The sequence below is a fragment of the Microcaecilia unicolor genome, chromosome 3 (assembly GCF_901765095.1).
Source record: "Microcaecilia unicolor chromosome 3, aMicUni1.1, whole genome shotgun sequence".
In the NCBI taxonomy this organism is placed as follows: domain Eukaryota; kingdom Metazoa; phylum Chordata; class Amphibia; order Gymnophiona; family Siphonopidae; genus Microcaecilia; species Microcaecilia unicolor.
In genome coordinates this window covers 5888341-5904195 of record NC_044033.1, presented here as the reverse complement: position 1 = coordinate 5904195, position 15855 = coordinate 5888341, and the positions used below count along the sequence as shown (strand labels likewise).

At 44.6% G+C, this 15855-nt stretch overlaps 1 protein-coding gene across 3 annotated transcripts in view; it reads left to right on the top strand.

The window, feature by feature from the left end:
- ITPKB (inositol-trisphosphate 3-kinase B) overlaps nt 1–15855 on the top strand; it is a 163922-nt gene that overhangs the window by 66096 nt on the left and 81971 nt on the right. The gene's annotated exons all lie outside the window — the stretch shown is intronic.

Below are 15855 nucleotides of genomic sequence, written 5' to 3'. Positions count from 1 at the left end.
AGAGGTCTGTAAGATAATGAGTGGAATGGAACGGGTCGACGTGGAGCATCTGTTTACACTTTCCAAAAATACTAGGACAAGGGGGCATGCGATGAAGCTGCAGTGTGGTAAAATTTAACACGAATCGGAGGAAATTTTTCTTCACTCAACATGTAGTTAAATTCTGGAATTCGCTGCCTGAAAAGGTGGTTAAGGCGGTTAACTTAGCGGACTTCAAAAAAGGGTTGGATGGCTTCCTGGAGGAAAAAGCATGGACGAGGGAATAACACAGTATTTCTAGGATGGGTGGGACAAATTGTTTGTTCTTTTGGCCGCTGTTGGTGACAGGGTGCTGGGCTCGATGGACCCTTGGTCTGTCCCAGCATGGCAATGCTTATGTACTTATGTAACAGGTTGGTTCCGTTTACATCATGCAATCGAAACGTTACTGTTTTTTTATCTTTAGCTAGCGCAACTGGAATTAGTTAAAATGAATGAAGAGTAAGGCCAAAGAAGTGAATAAGGTAGAGAAAATAATCTTGGTGGTGGGGGAATAGCGAGGAAGGCTACAGTCAGCTGGTTTAAATAATAAACAAATGCAACTCATTAAAAGCAGCTTGGCAGAACAGAGACAACAGGAGGTTTATAAGAATGTGTGTTTTAGTGGGTGAGGGATGAAGAACGGATGGAGGTGAATCGATTTTTCACTGTTTCAAAAAGTACAAAGACCAGGGGACGCTCGATGAAACTACATGGAAATACTTTTAAAATAAATTGGAGGAAATGTTTTTTCACTCAAAGACTAGTTAAGCTCTAGAACTTGTTGCCAGAGGTTGTGTTAACAGCGATTAGCATATCCTATCTGGGTTTAAAAAAGGTTTGGGACAAGTTCCTGGAGGAAAAGTCCATAGTCTGTTATTGAGAGAGACATGGGAAGCCACTGCTTGCCCTGGATTGGCAGCATGGAATGGGGCTACTACTGGGTTTCTGCCAGGTACCTGTGACCTGGATTGACCATTGGTCTGACCTAGTATGGTTATTCTTATAAGTCAGGTGACGTGACAGGACAAGTAGATTCAGCTTGTCAGATGTTGACAAATGTCACAAAAGTTCCTGAGTTTTTTTTTTTGACCATTTAACATATGTGACCTAGCAAGGAGGTCAGAACTGAAATATTGTCTAGAGGAAGTGGGATTTTTAATTTAAACGAATAAGTCGAACTGGATTTGAGCCACATCTGGCACTTGTCGATAGGTGTAGATAGTCTCCAGTGAGAGGCCTCCTCCCTCACCCACTACTGCTTCTACCTGTGGTGTTTCAGAGCAGACGTTTCCTTTGGGCTGTGCCTTCTGCATTGGATGGGACCCAGATGCTAGACAAACACAAGCCCTCAGCTGCTTGCTTCATGATCCCCCTTCTGCCAGCCAGCAGGTGAAAACACTTCACCACAGGCAAATAAACGATGGAAAAACCAACAGAGGCAAAACGCTTAGTTAGCATAAGTCCCTGGATGATGGTGGAAGTGAAACTGTGCCCGTGGGGCAGGTAAATGCTAATGAAACATTTACAAGTCATGCTCCAGATAGAGAGAGAGTGGATCCAAAGAGCCTGGGAGCCCAGGTCAGCATTGAAGGGGACCTTTGCCAGAACATAGAAAAAGCAAAGCAACTGAATATACTGGCCCAATACGATGGACACAAATAGTGCCTGCTGTTTGACCTAAATTCCTGTATGACTGAGCAAGAACAGCATAAGATTGTGGGGCCAATGCAGAAAGCCATGTAGTAGAGCCGTGCATGGCTTCTACTGCAAACTCAATTTCGTGCTGGGCAGAAAGCAAACGACATATACATTTAGTGGTCAGAACTATTGTGCTAATTGGGGAAAGCCTGCTCGGCACACACGCAGAAAGGTGTCATGGTAAGCGCAGTTTCTCGTGTGCATGTGCATGGACAAAATTGAGTGTCGCTCACATCGGTGCCTGTTGATCTGCACATAAATTTCTTGCAGATAAACGTTTTACAAGGCTGATAATGCGCAGAACAGGTGACGACGCCTGCTGGCACTTTCATTTTTGTTCAGAGACACGGACGTAATCTGTTTCCTCCAGCAGACACGTCTTTCCGGTTGCAGTTGAAGACCAAACTGGCAGTTAAATCTCAAACAGGCATAATCCTTCTCTAACCCTTCTAAAGTGCCCTGGACCCAGCAAAAAAATTTCTCAATGTCTGTGCACCAAAAACTTGGTGGCCTGCTCACCATACATTTTACATAGTAGATGACGGCAGAAAGACCTGTATGGTCCATCCAGTCTGCCCAACAAGATAAACTCATGAAGTATTGCACCATACCTTATGTAATATATATACCTGATCTTGATTTGTCCTTGCCATTTTCAGGGCATAGATCGTAGAAGTAATCGAAGCCCCTGAAAAGCTCCACTCCAGTCCAACCAAATCTATTCAGCCACGATCAGGGCAGAGACGGTAGAAGTCCACCCAGCACTGGCCTTGTTCTTCAACTTCAGAAGCTGAAGCTGTCCAGCCAGGGCACAGACCATAGATGTTCACCCAGTACAGGCTTGGCTTGGCTTCCCATTTACAGGTGTTGTCACCTAATCTCTGCTAAGCGTCTTTGGATCCATTCCTTCTAAACAGGATTCCTTTGGTAAAGCCATGTTTCCTCGGATCCTGTAACCTGTTGGCTTCTAGAAAGTTAACTATATTTTCCTTCAGTAGCAACTATTATTTTTCCTACCGGCCTGTAGTTTCCCACTTCTTCCCTGTCTCCTTTTGTGGACCACATCGACTTGTCTCCAGTCTCTCAGAACCTCTCCCTTCTTTAACGATCTATTAAATAAATCCTTAAGAGGTCCTGCCAGGATTTCTCCAGCTCCCTCAATATTGTGGGATGTATCCCATCCAGCCTCATAGCTTTGTCCACTTTCAGATTTTCAAGTTGTTTATAAATCTTTCATCGGTGAATGGCACAATATCCATTCTGTTCCCAGATATACCCACAGCAGCTGACCGCAGTCATCCAGAAGTTTCTTCTGTGAACACGAAGAGAGGTAGTTTACCACATTTGTTTTATCCTCATCACTGTCCACATGGTCTTTCTCCGCATCCTTCAGTCTTACAATTCCATTCCTGTCTTTTCTCCTTTTCCCCAGTATATCTGAAAAAGGGTCTTGTCACCTCTTTACATCTTTAGCCATTTTTCTTCCACCTGCGCTTTCGCTGGCTGTATTTCCCTCTTGGCTTCTTTGAGTTTAAGCCGGTAATCTCTTACTAATACTACTTATCATTTCTATAGCACTATTAGGTGTACGCAGCGCTGAACACTTGAACATGAAGAGACAGTCCCTGCTCGACAGAGCTTACAATCTAATTAGGACAGACAAACAGGACAAACAAGAGATAAGGGAATATTAAAGTGAGGATGATAAAATAAGGGTTCTGAACAAGTGAATAAGGGTTAGGAGTTAAAAGCAGCATCGAAAAGGTGGGCTTTTAGCTGAGATTTGAAGACAGCCAGAGATGGAGCTTGACGTACTGGCTCAGGAAGTCTATTCCAGGCATATGGTGCAGCGAGATAAAAGGAACGGAGTCTGGAGGAGAAGGATGCAGATAAGAGAGATTTACCCAGTGACCGGAGTTCCGGGGAGGAATGTAGGGAGAGATGAGAGTGGAGAGGTACTGAGGAGCTGCAGAGTGAATGCACTTGTAAGTCAATAAGAGGAGTTTGAACTGTACGCGGAAACGGATAGGAAGCCAATGAAGTGACTTGAGGACAGGGCTAATATGAGCGTAATGACACTGGCGGAATACCAGTCGTGCAGCAGAATTTTGAACAGATTGAAGAGGAGAGAGATGGCTAAGTGGGAGACCTGTGAGAAGCAAGTTGCAATAGTCTAAGCGAGAGGTGATAATAGTGTGGATAAGGGTTCTGATAGTGTGCTCAGAAAGGAAAGGGTGAATTTTGGTAATGTTATAGAGAAAGAAATGACAGGTTTTAGCAGTCTGTTGATTATGTGCAGGGAAAGGGAAATGGGACTTGATATACTGCCTTTCTAAGGTTTTTGCAACTGCATTCAAAGTGGTTTACGTGGAGGGGCATAATGGAACAGAAACGCCTATCTCCATGGGCGTTAATCTCCGAGAACGGGTCCGTGAAGGGGCGGACCGAACCGTATTATCGATAAAAAATAGACGCCCATGTTTTATTCGCCAATGTGTGAGCTGGGCGTTTTTGCTTTTCAGCGATAGTGGAAAAGGAAAGTGCCCAGCTCAAAAACGAATAAACCCAAGGCATTTGTTCATGGGAGGGGCCAGGATTCGTAGTGCACTGGTCCCCCTCACATGCCAGGACACCAACCGGGCACCCTAGGGGGCACTTTTACAAAAACAAAAAAACAGGTAAAGAGCTCCCAGGTGCATAGCACCCTTCCATTGTGTGTTGAGCCCCCCAAATCCCCCTCAAAACCCACTGCCCACAAGTCTACACCATTACTATAGCCCTAAGGGGTGAAGAGGGGCACCTACATGTGGGTACAGTGGGTTTGGGGGGGTTGGACGACTAATAAGCATTAAGCAGCACAATTGTAACAGGTAGGGGGGATGGGCCTGGGTCCACCTGCCTGACGTCCACTGCACCCCCTAACAACTGCTCCAGGGACCTGCATACTGCTGCCTGGGAGGAGGGTATGACATTTGAGGGTGAAAATAAAAAGTTGTGAAACATCATTTTTTTGTGGTGGGAGGGGGTTAGTGACCACTGGGGGAGTCAGGGGAGGTCATCCCCGATTCCCTCTGGGGGTAATCTGGTCATTTAGGGCACTTTTTGGGGCCTTATTCGTGAAAAAACAGGGTCCAGGAAAAGTGCCCTAAATTCTAGCTACAAACGCATCCATTATCGGCGAAGGGCGCCCATCTCTGTTCGGGTGATAACCACGCCCCAGTTCCGCCTTCGACATGCCTTCGACACGCCCCCGTCCACTTTGTCCGCATCCGCGACGGAGTGCAGTTGAAAGCGTCCCAAATTCGGCTTTTGATTATACCGCGTTATTCGTTTTTGTGAGATAAACGCCCATCTCCCGATTTAGGTCGGAACTTGGGCGTTTTTCTCGTTCGATTATAAGCTGGATAGTATATTCAGGTACTTATTTTGTACCAGGGGCAATGGAGGGTTAAGTGACTTGCCCAGAGTCACAAGGAGCTGCAGTGGGAATTGAACTCAGTTCCCCAGGATCAAAGTCCACTGCACTAACCACTAGGCTACTCCTCCACTCTTTCCACCAATAAGAGCCAACCTCATCAGTGATGTCACAATGGCTTGATTGCCCGATACTTGGCTCACTTCTGATATTGTGATGTCATAAGGGAAAGGGAACTGGGACTTGATATACCGCCTTTCTGAGGTTTTTGCAACTACATTCAAAGCGGTTTACATATATTCAGATACTTATTTTGTACATGGGGCAATGGAGGGTTAAGTGACTTGCCCAGAGTCACAAGGAACTGCAGTGGGAATCGAACTCAGTTCCCCAGGATCAAAGTCCACTGCACTGACCACTAGGCTACTCCTCCACTCCTTGGGATTCTATAATATTTGGGGTTCTACATGGAATGTTGCTACTCTTTGAGATTGTGAATGGAATCTTGTTAATGGGACTGGATATACTGCCTTTCTAAGCAGTTTACATAATATATACAGGTATTTATTTGTACCTGGGCCAATGGAGGACTTGCCCAGAGTCACAAGGAGCTGCAGTGGGAATTGAACCCAGTTCCCCAGGATCAAAGTCCACTGCACTAACCACTAGGCTAGGAGAGGGAAGAGTTGAAGATGACCCCAAGGTTATGAGCTGATGACAGGGAGGATGAGAGTGTTATCCACAGCCATAGAGACTGGAGGAAGAGGAGAGGTGGGTTTAGGGGGAAAGATAAGCTCCGTCTTGATCACGTTTACTTTCAGATGGTGGTGAGACATCCAGGCAGCAATGTCTCACCGCCATCCTGTTGCCCTTATTTTTTCAGCCACTTGTTTGGAGAACCATAGAGGCTTCCTGTTTCTCTTGTTTTTATTTACTTTCCTTGTGCAAAGATCAGTTGCCACATTAATGCAATGTGCAACCGTGTCTTCTGCACAAGTTCAACAGCTGATCTCAACCCTTGGTTATCCTGTGGTTAGGTTCGTGGCAGTTTTCTGCATTGGCCTTAAAACCAAGCTCTCCTTTTTCTCTAGAATAAATATTAAATTATAGAATTAGACCCATGTATAGTATTCAGTTAAGGGGTTCACCTTTCTGGCTATGCTGTGTCCACTCCTGCATGCTCCCTGCGCCACAGATGCCTGCGAGAGTTGTGAAACTGGTTTGAACCCTAACTATACACTTGATCCCTTTTGTCCACATGATACTGTGCATTTCCTCCTTAGACTATGTTTTATTTACTAGTGAAAAAAGGCCGGTTTCTCACACAAATGAAACGGGCGCTAGCAAGGCTATCCTCCAAGTTCCAGTTTACCCCCCTCCATCCCCCCTCTCATTTGAGTTCCAGGCCTCCCCCCCTCCCTCTGTCTCCTCCGAGTTCCAGGCCCACCTCCCTCCCTCCCTTCCTCTCCTCCCTCTCTCTCCTCCAAGTTCCAGGCCCCCCTCTGTCTCCTCCGAGTTCCAGGCCCACCTCCCTCCCTCCCTCCCTCCCTCTCCTCCCTCCCTCTCCTCTGAGTTCCAGGCCCCCTCCCTTCTCCCTCTCCGAGTTCCTTCCCTTCTCTCTCAGCTCTGCCTCTGGTCCCACCCTTGCGGAAACAGGAAATGAGGGCGAGAACAGAGGCAGAGCTGAGAGAGAAGGGAAGGCAGGCTGAAGCGCCGTGCCTGCTAGCCTTTCACTGCTGCCGCCGGACCCCAAGGTAAGAACTTTTAAATTCTGGGCGGCACGCAGGAAGGTGAGAGGCAGGCAAAGGACTGGGAGAAGAGGGTGGGCAGCGCAGGTCGGGCTAGCAGTCAAAGGAGAGGGAGGGAGGGGGGCGATTCTCCCGTGATTCTCTCCTCCCCTCGATTTGTACCTGAACGTGCGCTGGCTTCCCTTCCCTCTCACTGTTCCGCCCTCTGACGTCATTACATTTTGACGTGAGGGTGGGGCAGTGAGTGGTTAAGAATGTTACGAACCCAGGCATCCAGACGTAGAACGTTGGAGGTGCAAATTATTATATAGGATTTATTTGTGACATTTATATCCCACATTATCCCAAACAAGTTTGAGTTCAGTGTGGCTTACAATAAACAGTAGAGGACACATCCTATATAATAATTTTCACCTCCAACGTTCTGAGGCTGCCTGGGACCGTGGCTTCTGCTGGAGGTGGTCTGCTTCATGGAGTAGATCAAAGTGAAGTCAGCAGCAAACAGCAACCCAGGCAGGGGGAGGAGTAGCAGCCAGGGGGAGGAGTAGGGAAACACTTGGAGCATGTTTCCCTACTCCTCCCCCTGCCTAGGAATCGCACCAGACTGGCTGCCGACCCTGCAACTGGGAGGGAGAGGGAGGGGGAGGGATGGGAGGGGGAGGGAGGACCCTGTAACTGGGAAACAGGGAGGAAGGAAGGGAGGGACGGAGGAGGGGGGACCCTGCAACTGGGGAAAAGGGAGGGAGGGAGGACCCCCCTGCAACTGGGAGACAGACCGGGGGGGGGGGGGGGGATGATGATGACCCTGGAACTGGGAGGGAGGGTGGACCCTGGCACATACTCTCATTCTTATACACACACTCGCACCCAGTCTCACTCTCTCTCTGTCACACACACTCGCACATTCACTCTCACACACACTCACTCAAACATACACACTCCAAGGAAAACCTTGCTAGTGCCCGTTTCCTATAAAACAGAAACGGGCCTTTTTTACTAGTAAAGAGTAATGCATAAGAAAGTAATTTGTTGTAAGAATCCAATTTTACAATGCAGTATCACAAACGTACTGGGAAGTTGTATGGAAGTTTAACATTTAGAAAATCTATTATGAATGAGAAATTGAACATGAAGCAAAGAGAAAGTTAATGGTAAACAGAATAATAACCAATTCAGGTAATAATTAGTTGTTTGAGATATGGTTGTTCTTTGTGAGGGTTTCTTTGAAAAGGAACGATTTGAGGATTTTGCGGAATCTAGTATATTCCTGTATATTTCTTATTTTGGGTGTTAAGGAGTTCCACCATTTGGTTCCTAGTAAGTGAAGTCTGCAGAGTGGACAGTTTTTTGTAGATCACTTTTGCATTCAGCAGTCTTTTTTTCGAAAAGTTTCAGAAGATACTTTTGTCAAACGCTCATTGAACCTGGCTGCCTTGTTTTTAAACCTTGATGGAAAATAGTAGGTTCCATTTTCCTGTTTCAAGCGCACGTTTCCCCTCGGTCGGAAACCACTTCCTTTCGCAGCCCCAGTGGAACACTGTAAACCAAATTAAACAAAGTTCGCATTGTATTCCCTTTTTCAGAGACTTCTTTTTAAAGCAACTTTATGAAAGATGAGATGTTTGAAGATTGTGTTATTTTTAAAAGGAGGAACCTGTGTTCTGCCCGACTCTGGCACGTTGTTTCCAGCACTTGTCAATCTTCATTCTTCTTTCCTTGCCCGGGGGGAGGTTTGTTCTCAAAAGCAAAAATGTTCAGGACACTAATTTAGAAAGACAAAAGCTAGTTAGAGGTAAAATGGTGCTTTATCCCTAAACAGGAATACTAGAAAACTTCCTGCCATTTAGAGAATGACACAGGGATAAAATTTGTCCCCGCCCCATCCCTGTGGGCTCTGTTCTCATCTGCAGAAGCCTTGAACACTTACAATTTTATATTTAAATCTGTTTCTTAAAGTATAAAAAGGAACAATGTGCTGTGCAACTGTTGTGTATAAATTACATGTAGAAAACAACAACAATGAGCAGCTATAATAAACCCTCCCACTACCACCACCAGCGAAGGGCGACTAAAATGATAGCGGGGGATGGGACGACTTCCCTATGAAGAAGACTAAGGAGGCTAGGGCTTTTCAGCTTGGAGAAGAGACGGCTGAGGGGAGACATGATAGAGGTATAAAATAATGAGTGGAGTGGAACAGGTGGATGTGAAGCGTCTGTTCACGCTTTCCAAAAATACTAGGACTAGGGGGCATGCGATGAAACTACAGTGTAGTAAATTTAAAACAATCGGACAAAATGTTTCTTCACCCAACGCGTAATTAAACTCTGGAATTCGTTGCCGGAGAACGTGGTGAAGGCGGGTTAGCTTGGCAGAGTTTTAAAAGGGGTTAGACAGTTTCCTAAAGGACAAGTCCATAAACCGCTACTAAATGGACTTGGGAGAAATCCACAATTCCTGGAATAACATGTATAGAATGTTTGTACGTTGGGAAGCTCGCCAGGTGCCCTTGGCCTGGATTGGCCGCTGTCGTGGACAGGATGCTGGGCTTGATGGACCCTTGGTCTTTTCCCAGTGTGGCATTACTTATGTACTTTAATTCTGAAAAAGACCCCGACTCGGGCTGTGTTTCGGCGTGAAAACGCTACTTCTACAAGTTATTGTTAATACGTGTGCTGGTTATCATTATTACATGCTGTATGGTCTGTATGTATCTTTTTGTATTTTAGAGGTTTTATGATTATTATTTGATTGGTTTTATATTGTTTGTATATGTTTGTTGATAGACCCCTGAGGCAGGCATTTTCATGCCGAAACCCAGCCCATGTCGGGTCTTTTTCAGAATTAAAGGACTCTGTTTATCTCGATCCTGAAGGCCCAGCTGTGTTTGCAAAGTATGCAGTAGTCATTTGCATTCATTTTGACTACACGGCTAGAAATGTTGTGAGGACATCTTGACACCCATGTTTACTGTCATTACATGTACTGTACATCTTGCATGTGTCAAGGTCCACCCAGAACAGTCCACTTTTAAATCTCTGCGCTGTGGAAACACATAAGTACTGCCAGCTCTCTTCTAAGACCACCTCCAAGATGCGTTACCTTAATCCAATAAAAGGTATCACCTGTAACTTGTTGACCTTTTTATTTTTAATGTATTTCACAAACCCTAAGGGAGTTAAGACTTTTTTTTTTTTTAGCTCACTAACAAAGGTTCCCACTTTCCTCTGTCCTCGTGCTCTTTGTTTTGCAGAAAAAGTGACGACGTTGCTTGGTTTCTGCTGATACATTCGCTGGCAGGTTCGAATGGAATCTCTGCGGTGCTGAGACTTGCGTTTTGGGCTGCCGGGGAATCCTCGCCGCTGTACCTTAACAATGAGGCATTGTCTGTCTTCTGCTTAAGGAGATCTGTCTGAACCATGACTGGTTTCATAAACATGCCGGTTTCCAACTTTTTAATCTGATCTAAATTGCTTTGCTTGTTACCCCTATCATCTTCTGCCAAAGCTGTTGTACAGCACGGGCTGTTTTAAGTCCTTGACTCCAGTGAAATGCTAATGGGATCCTGAGCAGGTAATGTCTGGGGAGATTTGCTAGGGAGGTAAAATTTCTAGATGCCATAAATGTCTTCTTCATGGAGCAGTCGGCCCTGGAACAATCAAAGAGTGAATTGCTTTAATTCTAATTTCACCTAATATACAGGACCTGGTACAACTACTACTACTAATCATTTCAAAACGCGCTACTAGACTACGCAGCGCTGTACACATTACGCTGTACACATTGTATGCAGTACTTTCTCTGTCCCTAGAGGGCAGCACTGTACACATTATACGCAGGTACTTTCTCTGTCCCCTAGGGGGCAGCACTGTACACATTATACGCAGGTACTTTCTCTGTCCCTAGAGGGCAGCACTGGACACATTATACGCAGGTACTTTCTCTGTCCCTAGAGGGCAGCGCTGTACACATTATATGCAGGTACTTTCTCTGTCCCTAGAGGGCAGCGCTGTACACATTATATGCAGGTACTTTCTCTGTCCCTAGAGGGCAGCGCTGTACACATTATACGCAGGTACTTTCTCTGTCCCTTGAGGGCAGCGCTGTACACATTATATGCAGGTACTTTCTCTGTCCCTAGAGGGCAGCGCTGTACACATTATATGCAGGTAATTTCTCTGTCCCTAGGGGGCTCACAATCTAAAGTTTTTGTACCTGGGGCAATGGAGGGTTAGGGGCCCTTTTACTAATCTGCGTACATGTCTACGCTTGCCCAACACGCACCAAATTGGAGTTACCACCCGGCTACCGCGTGGCTCGTTGCGGTAATTTAATTTTTGGCGTGTGTCTGAAAAATAATTTTTATTTTCGGACATGCGTATCGGACACGCACCTGGTTATCGCGTGAGTCTTTACTGCTAGGCTAATGGCTAGCGGTAAGTTCTCAGACCCAAAATGGATGCATGGCAACGTTCATTTTGCCACATGTATATTTCAGATACTCTAAAATCCTTGGAGTAACTGTTGACCACCACCTAACACTCGAAACTCACACAAACAACACAACCAAAAAGATGTTCTACTGCATGTGGAAACTGAAAAGAATAAGACCATTCTTCCCAAGATCCTTCTTCCGCAGCCTAGTGCAATCTCTCGTACTCAGCCATCTGGATTACTGCAACTCACTGTACGCAGGCTGCAAAGAGCAAATCCTGAGGAAACTTCAAACAGCCCAGAACACAGCTGCCAGACTCATCTTCGGGAAACCAAAATACGAAAGTGCGAAACCCTTACGAAAGATGCTACACTGGCTCCCACTCAAGGAACGAATTACTTTAAAGTATGCACACTAGTTCATAAAATTATTCACGGTGAAGCCTCACCTACATGTCTGACCTAATAGACTTACCACCCAGAAATGCTAAAAGATTCATCCCAAACTTTCCTTAACCTCCACTTCCCAAATTGCAAGGCATAAAATACAAAGTGCTACACGCATCAACCTTCTCTTATATGAGCCACGCAATTCTGGAATAAACTACCACGCAACCTGAAGACGACTTACGAGCTGACCGACTTCCGCAAATCGTTGAAGGACTTATATCTTCGAAGAAACTATCGAAAGGATTAAAACACATGAAGCCTACGCATACTGCTAATACTGCATCATACACACTCATTTATATTCTTATCCCCCGAAATTCTAACACTCTCAAACCTTAACCTATAGGTAACAATGTAATAACCAAATGTCTCTAGCTATTGCCCTGTAATCCTATCAGTATCCATTGTTCTTGCACTATTCCTTGTTCTGTTCCATTGTCCTAGTTCCTCTTGCGATACAAAGACTTTGTTTTCACTTTACCCTCACAATGTAACCACAATCGAGTTGTAACAAAATGTACTTCCATCAATACAATGTATTGTAAGCCACACTGAACCTGCCAAATAGGTGGGAAATGTGGGATACAAATGCAATAATAAATAAATAAATGTCAATTTTCGGCAAAAATCGTAAAAAAGGCATTTGTTGCAGGTGCGCTGAAAAAATGATTCTGCACGCACCTACTCTACCACAGCCATTTTCAGCGCGCCTTAGTAAGAGGAGCCCTAAGTGATTTGCTCAAGGTCACAAGGAGCTGCAGTGGGAATTGAACCCAGCTTGTCAGGATTAAAGTCCACTGCACTAACCATTAGTGAAGGGGCAGTAGTGATAAAAAAGGGATCAAATTGAAAGGCTTATTTGTAGTTGCATTGGACTTGGAGGGTTTTGGAAAGAAGCCCTTCAATTATCATCACTGGAAGGAAGATTTTAAAAAAGGAAACTGTGATAAAATGAGAAGCCCAGATAGTCTATGCATTAAAGGTCAAAGAAAGTAAGCTGTAACCATGTGGTTTTTACAGTGACGTGTGAAGAGGCAGTGAAAACCAAAGGGGCATCTATCTTTTCATAAAATGAAAGGAAACCCTAATGAAGAAAGGATGAGCCTGAAAGATGTAAAACAGTAATAGAGCAAGCCAAGAGACTTTGAGCAGAAGCTTGATATAGAGGCAAGACCTAATATTAAACTTCAAGTACTGTACATACAAAGCAAAAAGCCTTTGAGGTAGTTGGTTGACCCACTAGATGCCGCAGATATAAAAGGAGTATTCCGGAGGAGAAGATAATTGCAGAAAAACTAAACCAATTTGGCTGCTGGGGTCCTATACCAGAAACCTTTGATTGTGGTGTTTCAGAGCAATTAAAGCACATCACACTTACATCAACAAGCTGTAAGATCAATTGATGAACAGCAAATCACCATGGACCAGATGTATTCACCCCAGTCCTGAAAGAATGCACACTTGAAATAACTGTTTAGCTGTCCTAACTTACCTGGTTAGCAGACTGAATATCAGCACCAACTGAGTAACTCCCAGCTCCATCCCTTCACTGTCCTGGCACTATCACTGATCATTTCAGTCCCATTTCCCTTTCCCTTACTCTTTCCAAAAAATACTAGGACTAGGGGCACAAAATGAAGCAACAAGTAACAAATTTAAAACAAATCTGAGAAAATATTTCTTCACTCAGTTAGCTTAGCGGGGTTTAAAAAAGATTTGAATAACTTCCTAAAAAAACAGGGCATAAGCATTATTAAAATGAACTTGGGGAAAATCCACTGCTTATTTCTAGGATAAGCAGCATAAAATGTATTGTACTGTTTTGGGATCTTGCCAGGTACCTGTGACTTGGATTGGCCACTGTTGGAAACAGGATGCTGGTCTTGATGGACCTTCAGATCTGTCCCCAGTATGACAATGCTTATGTAAAAATAGTGAAAGATCGTGTTTTACCTCTAAGCAAAATAGCCTCCACTCATATGGAGCGCAGTTAATGAAAACTGAAACGAAAAGCCACAGTGCTTTTACAGTGACGGCTGATGACATAACTTCACTCATTCTGTATTCAGGGTGTTTTGCATGAAATCAGATATTGTACTATTGTGTAGTTCAGTCTTTCCGTCCAGCTGGTTCTGTCTTCTTATTTGTGCCCCCAGCAGGCGGGAGATTGGTGTTCTAGGGCACACCTTCCTGGTCAGATTTTCAGGACTACCACAATCAATGTGGATATATTGGAAATCCAACATTGTGTACAAAATCTCTCGTGCATCATTGTGGTGATCCTGAAAACCTGAGCAGGAAGGTGTGTCTCCAGGAGAGGGTGTTCTAGGGCATAGTGAAGTGTTTGGACAGCCTGTTTGTCATAGATGTTCATGTAGGTTTGGTACCGCAGGTTTCCTATAGGAGTGCATTTTTTTTGTCCAGGTTTTTGTGTGGAGGGAGTTTGTTGCTGTTTCTGAAAAGACATCCTAATTCTGCTCTGTATCTGCTATTGGGGGTGTCCAGTTCAGGACTTCTGCTGGGGTCTTATAGTAACATAGTAGATGACGGCAGAAAAAGACCTACCCGGTCCATCTAGTCTGCCCAACAAGATAAACTCATATGTGCTATTTCTTGTGTTACCTTAACTTGATTTGTATCTGCCGTTTTCAGGACACAGACCGTAGAAGTCTTGCCCAGCACTAGCCCCACCACCTAAACACCAGCCCCGCCTCCCACCACCGGCCCTGCCACCCAATCTCGGCTAAGCTCCTGAGGATCCATTCCTTCTGAACAGGATTCTTTTATGTTTATCCCATGCATGCTTGAATTCCGCTACCGTTTTCATCTCCACCACCTCCCGCGTAGCCTTGGGTTAATGTCGGACTAGGTTATGTATTGGATTATAGCTCTGCACAATTGGACTGGAGTCCGGAGTTTTCACACGATTAAAAACACTTTTTTTTTTTTTTTGCTGCAATGGGTACAGCAGATGTGGAGATATGAGTTTACGTGTGGCTCGATATGTGCCAGTGTTTGGAAGCACATGAGGGGGTATAATGTGTGACTCCACAAAGGAAGGAGGATGGAATGGAATAAAGCCGGCTGGATCCAAATAGTCCCAGTTTTTTAAAGAGAAAATTCTGACAATACTGAACTTTTCTGGCACTGGAGACATTTTTTTTTCTTTTTCTCATTTAAGCAGGCATCAGCTGTTCTAGCATAATTATAGCTGGTGTTTACTGAATAAATCTGAAACCCCGATTCAAACACCCTGGAGCACAAAAAGCCCCAGTTTTCATGAGATAAATATCAAAAACCTCACTCCTGTCATACTTCTCTTGCCTACCCCGAGAAAGGTGGTGTATCAAATCCATGGCCTTGTAGTCTCCGCTCTGTTTTTGTGTGTTTTTATAGATTTGATTTTTACCACTGTGAAAACGCAAACACTCTGCATTTTGTTGAATCCCTAATTAGCTGCAAAATAAACAGCGTGGGATAGCCTGTTATCTTCTCTGAGTATTAGCAGTTACCCCCGATTCTGTATAGTGCCTAGAGTTCCACACAGAAATCCAAGTGTATTCCATAACATAAGTACATAAGTGTTGCCACACTGGGACAGGCCAAAAGTCCATCAAGCTCAGCATCCTCTAACCAACAGTGGCCAATCCAGGTCACAAGTACCTGGCAGAAACCCAAATAGTAGCAACACTCCACATAGAACCCCAAAGAGTAGCAAGATTCTAGAATTCTAAAGAACAACAAGATTCCATGCAGAATTTCAAAGTGGTAGCAACATTCCATGTACAATTCCCAAAAGTAGCAAGATTCCATTCAGAGTCCCAAGTACATAAGTATTGCCACACTGGGACAGACCAAAAGTCTATCAAGCCCAACATCTTGTTTCCAACAGTGGCCAATCCAGGTCACAAATACCTGGCAACGTCCCCAAAAAGTACAAAACATTTTATACTGCTTATCCTAGAAATAAGCAATGGATTTTCCCTAAGTCCAAATAGATAATGGCTTATAGACTTTTTTTTTTTTTTTAGGAAGTTAGCCACACCTTTTTAAAAACCCTGCTAAGCTAACAGCTTTTACCACATTCTC